This window comes from Procambarus clarkii, chromosome 10, assembly GCF_040958095.1.
Source record: "Procambarus clarkii isolate CNS0578487 chromosome 10, FALCON_Pclarkii_2.0, whole genome shotgun sequence".
In the NCBI taxonomy this organism is placed as follows: domain Eukaryota; kingdom Metazoa; phylum Arthropoda; class Malacostraca; order Decapoda; family Cambaridae; genus Procambarus; species Procambarus clarkii.
In genome coordinates this window covers 22,380,388-22,393,094 of record NC_091159.1, presented here as the reverse complement: position 1 = coordinate 22,393,094, position 12,707 = coordinate 22,380,388, and the positions used below count along the sequence as shown (strand labels likewise).

At 38.2% G+C, this 12,707-nt stretch overlaps 1 pseudogene; it reads left to right on the top strand.

The window, feature by feature from the left end:
* LOC123746699 (uncharacterized) overlaps positions 1 to 12,707 on the top strand; it is a 60,585-nt pseudogene that overhangs the window by 13,908 nt on the left and 33,970 nt on the right.

Here is a 12,707-nt window from a genome sequence, read left to right as displayed (position 1 = left end):
AATGATAAATTAAAGATATATTCAATGTTTATTAATGTGAGCATCCATGAATGACATGACAACTGCTGTGTCATGTCAGGAATGGAAGAGTGTACCACTAAAGTAGTAGAGGCATGCACTGATGGTGTCTGCCATCGTTCATTGACACACTGCTGCTTGTTTACATACATCTCTTGGTATATTTGCACACTGCCAGCCTTAATAACATGATAGATGGTAGAAATAGAATTCCTATTAACATGAGTCATATATAACTTATAATTTTTATGTATGTATATGATTTTAATTTAAGTAAATTATTCAATGAAGTGAGGAATGGTGACGAGGTGACTAAGAACGGGAGAGCGGTTGGAGGGTGGTGGCTGTAACAATCCAACACTCAGCTGGTGCATTGAATATTTCCATATAATATCCTGTGTATTCTATTTAATCATAAAGTAAGCAAAATAAACAGGACAGTTTTTTTTTTTTTTTTTGGCAAACTAAATAACAGAAAATATGCATCATGAAACAAAAGGTGGTGCTGGTAAGTGGGAGTTTGTCTTCTGCTGGTGAGCTCCACCAGTAGAGCTGTCACAGACTTTTCAGCCAGTTCTGCCAATCTCATTCGTACATATCAAGCCACCCAAAATATTTTATCATAATTCAAGTAATAAATATAATAAGTTTTCTAATGAAAACTTAGTTTAACCCTTGTGTGTCTCCGGGATATTTAGCATTTGTCACCCACAGGCGCATACCAAAAAAAAAAAAATTCTTCTAAACCTGTTAATTTGTGTTCTCTGATCATGGGAAAAATAATAATAAAATCGTAAGTGGCATATATTGCCCGCTATAGGGCGGGGAAGTCTGGCAAAAAACAGGTGCCGACTCAGTGTGCGTCCCAGACGGTCTGTTGCTCACCAGCTGTCAGGCAGGAGTTGCCACAAAGAGATAATTACCTAATTATTTCAATGTCTGATTGATTTTTTGTATTTTTTTTTTGCTGTAATATTATTCAATAGTGTGTAGTGTGATATATTTATACAATAAAATGAGTGAATCATCGTTGTACTCAATAATATGGTGTGTATATTGTTGATTCAATTATTGTTCATCAAGCAGTGAACAAATACTTTCTCGGTTATTACACTATATACACAAGTTATATATAAGTATCTGCATGTTTTGTTCACCATAACGAACCACTAAGTTGGCATGCTCAGTGGCAGTGGCAGCCAGTGGCAGGCTACTTCCTCCCTCCCTCGACTCACCCACATTCTCCTCCCACAATACTGTTTTTGCTTTTATTCACTATATACAGATGCGATATATAAGTATCTGCATGTTTTGTTCACCATAACTGTACAACTAAGTTGATATAGTTAGTTCAGGCACTAAGAGACGTCGCTACACAGTCAGGTGGCGGCTGCTTTCCTCACACATTCAAGGTCAGACGCACTAAAATTTCACCCCCAACAATACTGTTTGTGGTTTTATTACCCTATATACAGATGTTATATATAAGTATCTACATGTTTTGTTCACCATAACTGTTCAACTAAGCCGGTATAATGCCCAAAGAGCATAGTGGCCACCCCTACCAACATGACAAATCATGCAGATGTTGCCACACCCATCACCAAAATGGCTTCTTCCCCACACTCCTTTTGCTGTTATTACACTGTATATACATGTTATATATAACATGTTATATATAAATAAAATTCATGGGAATTTGGCCCATGATTTTTTTATAAAATGGCGTCTGTTTACAAGAGCCCTGATGGTGTGGTGAACCCCGTGTATCCGTGGGCCGTTTAAATCTTGCGTAGTACTCCAATACATCATATGATGTGGAGCACAAGTTACTGCAAGTCACTGAACACATCATATGATGTGGTGCGCAGTTAAAGGGTTAAGGTACAGTTAAAAAAAAAGCAGCAAATTTGCACTATACTGTACTTCATAAGTGCAGTTGTGTTTTGGTCATAATGACCAGTTAATCCTTAAATGTCATCTGCTGGATATTATTTTCATAATTTTCTTGATCAAAGAATCCTATCTATGCTCTCAACATAGAGGAACTGACAGAGTAGATAAGGATAAACTGTTTAACACGGGGGGGGGGGGGGTTACGTGAACAAGGGGACACAGGTGGAAACTGAGTACCCAAATGAGTCACAGGAACATTAGAATTTTTTCAGTGCCAGAGTAGTTAACAGATGGAATGCATTAGGCAGTGACGAGGTGGAGGCAGACATATGTAGATATGATAGAGCCCAGTAGGCTCAGGAATCTCTGTACACCAGTTGATTGACAGTTGAGAAGTGGGACCAAAGAGCCAGAGCTCAACCCCCGCAAGCACAACTAGGTGAGTGCATAATAGAGACCACATATATTCTCCCATCATGGCAGTATTGCAACAGCTTTGGTACCTTCTCTATTGTTTCAATGTCTTGGTAAAACCTGTTAACCATGCTCCTCACTGTTACATAAGTTTTCATGGAAAACGTCAAGATACGGATGCAAAAAATGCGCTTTTAGAGACGTGCGGCAGCCAATGTTCATATACTTGACGTGCGTGATGTGAAACAGTACTGCGGCTGTACTGGGCAGATGGAATGTGGCACACAAGTTTATTAAATAAATAAATATAAATGCATTTGCCTTTGCATTGTGAGAATTGGGCAAGAGTGGAGTAAACTCAGACCAAAAAATATAACAATTTACTGTACAGTATATTAAAAATTAACAAATAACTGAATTACAAAAACTCCTGACTGATAACACTTGGTGAATACACAATAGGAAAATAATACCGTACATGAAAGCTTACATTAACACAATGCAAATAACACTTGTGACTTAAATGATTACAAAACACTTTAACTTGGACATGAAATGTGGTCTGAAGAAGCAGGCTTGCGGTGTACCAGCTTAATAATGTCGTAATTCCTGAGCACCTGAAGTGAGACTGACTTTGACGGCTGAAACCAGGTGTACTTATACCCCTGACATCACATCCTTTGTCAACGGTCGACTGGAACAAGTCGCTGGAAGAATATCGAGTAGATTGTAGGTTATCACCTACCGGCTGGTGCACCTGCAATGGTCACATTGGGGGGGGGGGGTTATGGGGTGAATCCTGGGTGTATTGTCTAGACTGGTGTCAGGACTTGCATGAGCGTGATATTCATGGACTTATTGATGATGAATGCTGGTCCTGGTGGAGTGTAGTAGTGTTGGGAAAAGTTTATCAATGACGAAGGTGAGAGTGAAGAGGCAGATTTGCCGGCTATGCAGGGGAATTGTGTGACAATAAAGCTTACGGGAAGTCTTGCCATCACATCCCTGTAGGTACAATCGTTGCAATTTCGTAGAAATCCATGAACTTCAGTACATAATGCACACTATGCTGCTTTTTCAACATTGCTCATCTCTTTTACAAGTTTTTCTGATTTAAACATTGCATTTATTTGAGGTCCCACCAATATACCATCCTTGATTTTGTGCATCAGAGAACTTTGGAAACATAAGTTGGATTTCTTGAGAAGCTTCTCCAAAATGTAAGGTCTTTTACAAACTGTTGTATCAATCCCAGTTTTATATGATGGGATGTAGGGAAGGGGAGGGGTGGGGAGGACAAAATTGTTCACACTCTACAAGGGCAGCTATTGGGATTACTTAGATTTATCCATTTATTCAAATCTAATTTTAGTTTACTAAAAAAATTTCTTGTAAAACTATCCTTGGAAGTAAAGCTTTTGTTTCCAGCAAAAGCATTTAAAGTACTAATTAAAACCTTACAGAGTGCTAGAAGTTGGAAGATACTGAAGGAGATGGTGGTAATGAAATTTCGAAACTATTGATGATAAACAATACAGAGTAAACTGGAACGTGAACACAATTCTCATCCTATATAATAATAATTTGTATTTTCAAGAAGGTAAAATGGGTTGGTGAGATTACATAAGACTGGTATTTTTTTACATTCATGCAAATGGATGAAATTGGATGAATCCTTAGTTGACGAATAAGTAACCATACACACACACAATCAAAATATTACTGCACAACAAGCTATACAGTATTAGGAATACACATACTGTATATTAATTACTCCATTTTTGTCTTTTAAACCAAGCTACAATAAGTATTAATTTTAAGTAATTATGGTACCACAAGCACCTGATATCCTTATAAATAATGACTAGATGGGTACAATACTTTGCAAATATTTTTGTTTATGGGCTGGTTACCTTGCGATGATTTCGAGGCTCAACGTCTCCGCGGCCCGGTCCTCAACCTGGCCAGGCCTCTGGCTGGCTTAGTTGCATGTAACAGTTATTTATTCCGTAAAGTATACAAGATTTCCCTTTCAATAGCTTCTGTCACAAATTGCAGTATAGTAGTGACCCTAATTTTCATGTGCACAAAATCACAAGATGAGTTTTAACATGGTGTATTTCACTTCATTGTATATGCCAAGCAATTGGTGAAAAAAACATGCACAGTATTATTTCTGTCACCAAGCTTGTGTATATATATGGACATCAACTATGTATGTAAGATTACTCTATTTCCATTTGATAAATAATAATAAGAATTAATCTGAAGTTTGGGATGCTTAGGATTTTACTTATAGTGCTGCTAAATTGTTTGTGGGGAGTTGAGTTACATATTTTGTTACATGTTTATTTTCTTGAATGTATGTACAGTATAATATTATGTAATCTCTAATATTGTTATTCTTTCCTCGAGTAAATAATTTTTATAAATTATTTACTACTATACAGTGCTTGATACATTAATTGCTATGAATATTTATTTTCTTACATTCTTAGGTGATTTCAATGGGGATGGAGGAGCTTCAAGGTCAATGTACAGTACTTTTATGCTTGAAAATGCCTTACTATGATCTTTGAGAAAGAAAGTGCCTAATACTTCATTTAACAGTGGAAACATCTGAGAAAAAAATTGAAGCTTAAAAAAAAACATTTATTGTAGTCGTTTCAAGTGTGGTCAACTAATGGTTTTCTAGCCAAAGTTGAAGCCCTCTCACCAGCAGTAGGCGACAAAGGCTTCTTCTCCCCATTCTACCTGTATGATCTTCAGTTGAAGAGGAACACCTCATGAACAGTTGGTAATACTTGACTTGTTTCTTCAGGGAAGGAATACTACGCTGGACTACTGCTTCAGAGGAAGGCTCCCACACCCTCCCAATACCCTGCCATGCCCCCAGCACCACCACCACCACCCAGGGGACGCAAGAGGGGACGCCCTCCCTTGTCCAGTCGAAGGGGATTCCCTCCCAACACTCCAAGAGGCAGCCCCTCTAAGGCCCGGTCACAAGGAAAGCGTCATCCTGAGCCCATCAAGTTCCGGCCCCCTACACCGCCCCATCATCTTTTCCTTTCCTCTCTCTTCAGACTGAGCAAGTCTGTCAATTTTATAAAAAATGATATAAAGAAAACTGCCAAAATTGGCGGAGATTCATTGAGGCGGGATGTTTTCTCTCCTGTTGATGGAAAGAAAGGGGCAATTTCAGGTAAATACAATGAGAGGGCTTGGGAGGAGGATGACATCATTGTTACTGAATCTCAACCACACATCATAAAACATGAAAGTGATGATGAGTATATTCCAAACCCTGATACTTCTCTAAAAAGGTTTCTGATTAAATTACCCTGTGATTTTTGTAACCTTGTTTTTAGGAAAAGATCATCACTCCTAGCTCATTTAAAACATAAACACAGAGGCATGCAGCAGTGTCCCATTTGTAAGGAGAAAATCAAAGTGAAAAGCAAGTATGGCATGAGGTTCCACATTCTTAAGAATCACAGAGATCAGCCTCATATTCAGTGTAAAAAGTGTGGGGAATCCTTTAAGCTACAACATCACTTGACAAATCATGAGCGGCTGAAACACGAACTGATGGAGAGTGACGACGATAGTGAGGAGAAGAGAAAAGTTGTAGCGCTTGAAAAGGAAATAGCACAAGAGAAAGAGGCCATTGCGAGGGAAGAACAAGAGAGAAAGGAAAGAGAGAAAATGGAAGGAGAGAAAAAAGAGAGAGAAGAAAAGGAGAAAAGAGAGAGGGAGAAGAGAGAGAGGGAGAAAAAGGAGAGAGAAAAGAAAGAGAAGGAGAAAATGGAACAAGAAAGGGAAAGAGAAAAAATAGAAAAGGAAAAGCGAGAAAAAGAAATGAAGGAGAGAGAGAGGAAAGCAAAGGAAGAAGAACAGAGAAGGAAAAAAAATGAACAGGAGAAACGAAAGGGAGAGCAAAAGAAATCTAGTAAAGATGACAACGACCATAAAGAGTTAATGGATAAAGGGGCAAGTGTGAATGGAAAAGGGAAAGCAAAATGTGCACAGAGTGTTGCTTCATTCCCTAAAGGTGGAAATGTTAAGAACGTCAAGAATCTACCCCATGGTAAAGTGATGAATGTGAGACCTCCAAGTAAGGCAGCAGTGTCCAAGGCAGTCACATACCCACCTAGACCGCCGACAAGAGTCACACGAAGTAAACCCCAAGTAAAATTGGCAGACAGTGAAGAGGAGACAAAAAGTGAAAGTGAATCGGAGGAAGAGGAGGGTGATGATGACGATGATGATGATGATGACACCGACAACGACGACGAGAGCACTACATCATCATCAGTATCAGAAGTTGAGGAAGAGAAACAGTTTTCCTGTGATATTTGTAATATGAGCTTTAGTCATTTGGTCAAGCTCAAACACCATCAGAAAAATGAACACTCCAGAGCCACACGATCTCAAGTGGCAGCTAAAGCTCAGGAGACTAAAGAAGAGGAAGATGAAGAGGATGAGGAAGATGAAGAAGAGGAGGAGGATGAGGAGGAGGAGGAGGAGGATGAGGAGGAGGATGAGGAGGAGGAGGAACTGAGGAAAGAAAGGGAAAGAAAGGAGAGAGAGAGAAAGAAGAAGGAAGAATCTCTCACCTGCAGAGTTTGCAGTAAAGTGTGTCGTAGTGAGTACCAGCTAAATCTTCACATGCCAGCACATACTACCACAAGAAAAGGGCAGGTGGTGAAAAAACCAATACCAAGCAAGACAACAAGCAGTGCAGAAGAGAAGGAAGAAAATAAATCGCACACACCTTCAGACAAAGCAAACAGTGAGACTGTCAGAATTTTAAGAAGCACACCACAAGGTACTGGCAAATTAACTACTTCAGACACCCATGAAAAAAATAAGGATCATTTATCAAGAAGTAAGGGAACAGGTGGAGAGAATTTGGAGAAAAGTAAGGATCACCTAACAAAGGGAAAAGGAACAGGCAATGAGAATCTTGAAAAAAATAAAGATCAGCTACCAAGAGGAAAAGGAACAGGTGGAGCAAATTTTGAAAAAAATAAGGATCACCTAGCAAGAGGGAAAGGATCAGGTAGTGAAAATCATGACAAAAATAAAGATCACTTAACAAGGGCAAAAGGAACAGGTGGGGAGAATATCGAGAAAAATAAAGATCATGTAACAAGAGGCAAACCAGACCCACACAAAAAGGGAGCAGCAGGAACAGCAGTAACCAAAGAAAAGCAAGTTCCAGTCTCGAAGGAAAAATACGAACCTCCAAATAAAGATAAAGGTGAAAAAAATGAACGGCCGTCATTCCTGTTGAAAGTTGGCTCTTTATTTAGGTGTACAAAGTGCAATATTACTTTCAATAGAGAGAAATCCATGACCTATCATATGAAGAAGATTCATGAAACACTTTACCCATTCAGAGGTTGTGAACATTGTGGCAAGATATTTCGAAGCTGTGGACCTTACAATAGACATGTTATCATTCATAAGGTTCATCGTTGTCCAGAATCAAACTGCAAGGCCAAATATCGTAAAATGCTTAGGTTGAAACAGCATCAAAAGAATGCACATCCGAATAAACCATACCGATGCCCGCGCTGTGTGTCAATCTTTGCCAAAAGATCTGAACTCGAGAAGCACCAAGCTGCAAAACACCCAAAGGTGCCCAGTGAGGATGAAGATGAAGGTTCTGAAGAGGAAGACGAGGAGGGAGAGGAGGAGGAGGAGGAAGAGGAGGAAGAAGTGATGGAGGAGGAAGAGGAAGATGAGGATAAAGATGAACCAAGAAATGAAGATAAGAGTGAAGATGAAAAGAAAAAAAATGAAGAGCAGGACAATGAATCTGATGATGATGATGACAGTGAAGAAGCAAGTATTGTGTTTAGAAGAAGGGCTCGGTGTGTGCCAATATCTTACAAAGAGCCAGAAGATGAAGAAGACTTGATTCCCTTGAAAAAGGGCCCAGATAAAAGAAAATATTTGGATAGCAATAGTTCAGAAAAGAGAATCGTTAATGATAAAAGAAGCATTGGTGAAAAGAATGTTAGTGATGAAAAAAATTCTGAAGCTGAAAAAAGAAAAAGATTGAATAATACAGTTGAAGAAATTGAAGTAAAAATTGTTAAAGTTGAGGAACAAAAGATAGAGAAAATTGAGAAAGACAAGGTTAATGATAGTGCTTCTCTGTCGGATGCTACGTCAACTGAAGAAGATGCTTCAGCAGTTGAACCATCAGCTCAAGATATGAAGCAAGGGAAAAAAACACCCAAAAAACTCCCATCGCCAAGTAACAAAAAAGTCAATCTCAGTTGGACTGCAGCATTGAAAGCTCAGATACAAGCTTCCAAATCAGGACCCAAAAATACATCAAAACAAAAGAAAGGAAAGAATAATTCTGCTAAAGTGAGACGAAAACTCAGCACTGGGTCCGGTGGACAGAATCCAGCTCAGGGCTCAGAATTATTGTATGGACAGGCTGGCATGCCCCAGGATTCTCTGCCATATCCTGGTTACTTGGTTGGAGAGGATTCAATGTTTAGCTTAGATGATAGTTCGCAAATGGACATAATGGGTGACTATTATGGTGCACAGTACCCTCCCAGTGAAGAGATAAGTGACTTTGTACCTGATGATGATGAAAGTGGACCTGCAAAAATAATAGGTTTTGATTCATTTTAAGTGGGATTTGTATAGTTCTTTGATCAGATGATACCTCATGACATTAGTGAAGAGACTTGTATAGTGCAATATTAATTCTTGTATATAAACTTTAGGTAGGATATCTGTAATCATTTGTGTAATGTATTAAAAGAACTTCTTCCCGTGAAATGAACACTTTTCCCGTGAAATGAAAATTTTTCCCGTGAAATGAACACTCCAGAACATGCCAAGTCGTGAATGGGTTTGTATTTTTTTTAAGATGTATATGTAAATATTTTTGAAATGCTTTTGACAAAAATAATTTTGGTATGTATAATATATAATGTATTTAAATATTTGAATGAAATTTAGAAATTTCAGTTGATTTTTTCTGGATTCTTTTAAGGAATTATTTATATTTGTAATGTACCGGTACTTCTTATCTCTACATAAAATAAATGTCTTCAAAATTTTGATAAACTGATGTATGTAACACCTTAAGTAAAAACTTGTGTACTCGGTACCATTGATGTACAAGACCTGCACTGCTGCCTAGTGAAATATGAATTTTTAATTTGTTGTGCATTATTAATAAGTACCTAGGAGAGGGAAATTGTTCTTCTCATACTTTTAAATGATGTGTGGCTGATGTGTGTGCTTATAGTGCCATGAGATTGTGATCATTCTGGAGACCAACATGTGGGGTTCACTATCAGTGAGGGATTGAAACCCTTCCGTGTTTTTCATGGTTAAAGATGATATTTGCTGACAGTTCATTGTGCCTGCAGGCATGGATACCCCCATCGTGGCGTCCCCTGAGTCCCAGGATCCCCCAGACCCCCACATGGCGGAGACGACTTCATCTCCATCACCCAAACCGGTACTGGTTCGGAAGAGGGTGAAGAAACCTGATCGTGTGATAAGACTGAAGAAGGTATGTGAACAGTGTGGTAAGGCTTTTAACAAGTCGAGCAAATACCTTCAGCATCTGCGCACGCACAGGCCACTTCTTCAGTGTGACAAATGCAGCTTCAAGACAAAAGATACCAAGAGATTTCGGATACATGGGATAACACACAAGAAAGCAAATCCTGATGTGAGATGCAACATATGCAGTGAACTTTTTGCTACAGAAGTTACTCAGAGAATCCACAAGAAAAAAATTCATAATATCCATGAATGTAAACATTGTTATACGGACTATGATTCTGAGGCTAAATTAATCAATCATTTGAAAGAGCAACATGGCCATATAAAAGAAAAAAAAGGTTATGTACGGCGATCGGAGGAGGAATATGTCAAACCAATCAATATTTTTGTGGATCCTCCTCCAGCTAATGAAAAGAGGCAATTTGTGTGTCGTTTGTGTAATAAGGAAACACGTAACAAGTACCAGCTAAAAATACATATTGCCCAGCATTTAGGAGTTTCGAGCAGCAAAATCAGTGACGATTTCTTATTAACACAGGATGTTGACAACTTGATAAAGGAAGGAGGATTATCTAGCTCATCTGTTAGTTCTCAGGATATTAAGTTAGAAAATCTTGTGCCCATCTGTTCAGTGGAAGTGTCCTCTCTTAAAAGAGAATTGGATATATCATCAGCGGGTAATGGTATTCACAGTTTGAGTTCAGTCAACAAGACAGACATATCATCTATTTCATGCAGTTCTATGACACAGTCTGCTTCATCCCTTACACCTAAGAATCCACTTTCAGATTCATTACCTGGTGCATCAGTAATCCCTACCATTAAGCAGGAACCCATGGAAGAGAGCTCAAATGAACAAGATTCAGATATGGACCAAGAGGAATCTTCATATTCTGGAGGTAGTGCAGTTTTCAGATGTGGACTGTGTGCCCTTGACTTTTATGCTCCAACTGATTTGTATCAACATGCTATAAAAGTCCATCAGATTCAGAATCTTTCACAAACACAACCATCAAGACAAGTGAATGTGTCCAAACGTGTGAAGCCAGCTATTCCATGTGATTTATGCAATGTTACATGTAAAAGTGCAAAGGCCTTGCGTGCACATCATCGGGTGAAACATAGGAAAACCTTCACTTGTCCAGCTTGTCATGTCTCCCACAAGAGTATTATTAGATTACTACGACACCAAAGACAGATTCATAAGGACAAGATTCGTTGTCGGTTCCAATGTTCAGCGCTCTTTGACACTCGGAAGGAAAGCATAATTCACTGTAGAGAAGTGCACAATAAAGAAGTTAGAAAAGTAGTATGCCCATATTGTGAAGTTGAATACCAGTATGAAGGTAATTTAATCAATCATCTTGAGAAGTGCAAACACTGTCCACCAGAAAGGAGACCAGTTCATGTATGTGGTAATTGTGATGAGATACTTCCAAATATTAAAAAATACAATGAGCATATCAAGCACTGTGTGTTAAAGGATAAAAAAAATAATACTGTCTCAAAATTTAAAAACAAAATAATAAATAAAAATGGTGTTGAATATGTGGAAGTGTCAGATAACGACGGCGATGGAAAATCTGAATTATCACTGAAGTCAAACAAAGATTTGGAAATTGAGGAAGAGGAGAGTGATGGAATTGAGTCATCAAATTATAAAAAGGCCCCTCAGAAATGTAAATATTGTCCAGATAAGTTTACTAAAGAAGAAAGTGCTATAAATCATATTTTAGCTGTGCATAAGAATTTGATAACACGAATGATAACCGAGCCTCAAATGTGTGAAGTGTGTGGTATGATATTTAAAAATCAATTGTGTTTATGTAAGCATATTTCAAAACATTACAGTGACTTGAGCATGTGGGATGTACTTGTGCCTCCTGACATTTTAGATGTCGTTAAAGTTAAGAGCTACTGTTGGGTCTGCAAAAGTACCCTTCGAGGTAAAATATTACACCATGCAAATATGAGAAATGAAAACATTGATAAGCTGTTAGCTACTGAAGGACTGGAGTTGCAAGAAACTGAGCGTTTCCATTGTCCCAAGTGTGATGACTTTTTCCCTACACGAATTGAATTTTGGGAACATGCAAAAGTACACTTATCAGAACTTCCTAAATGGTCACGTCAACTTAGTGGACCTTCTTCCTCTGACAACTGTCCAAATAAAATTTCTTCAACTTACGAATGTAATGAATGCAGTCTAAAATTTACTAATAATTCAGAATTTTACCGACATCTAGCTGTGCACTTTCTTGAACCATACAGTGAAGATGGGTATGAAATAGACAGTAACAACATTGATAAGGATGAGAATGAATGTAAACAGATAGGCAATGCAAATGAAATTGGTGATGATGAGATAGAGGAGGACGATTTTGATTTAGAGGGTTTTATGAATCCTGACGCAAAGTACAATTAATTTACACTTCTATAATTTATAAATATTATGTGAAAACAATTTGCTACAAGAGGTGTTCACTTGGAAGTGACGGTAATCCCACCTGTGTCACCTAGTATCTTATCGTCATTGATGAGAAAGGGTAGTTTATGGGTGGTAATAAAATGAGTTAGCCAGCTGTATTTACATTGCATCCAACTGGTTATGAGATGGAGCTTAGTCTCCTACGTTATGATTGCAAGATATTGACCTCCTACCATAATGCTATATTGCATCTGTAGTACATTATTTTAGTGTAAATAACATTCTGAAACATCATTTCAAATTATCTAAACCTTCATGATGTGCTCCAGATGTGTACAGTATATAACAAAAACAATTCCTTGTATGAATCGAGTCATAAATCCAATTCATGATGTTTAAA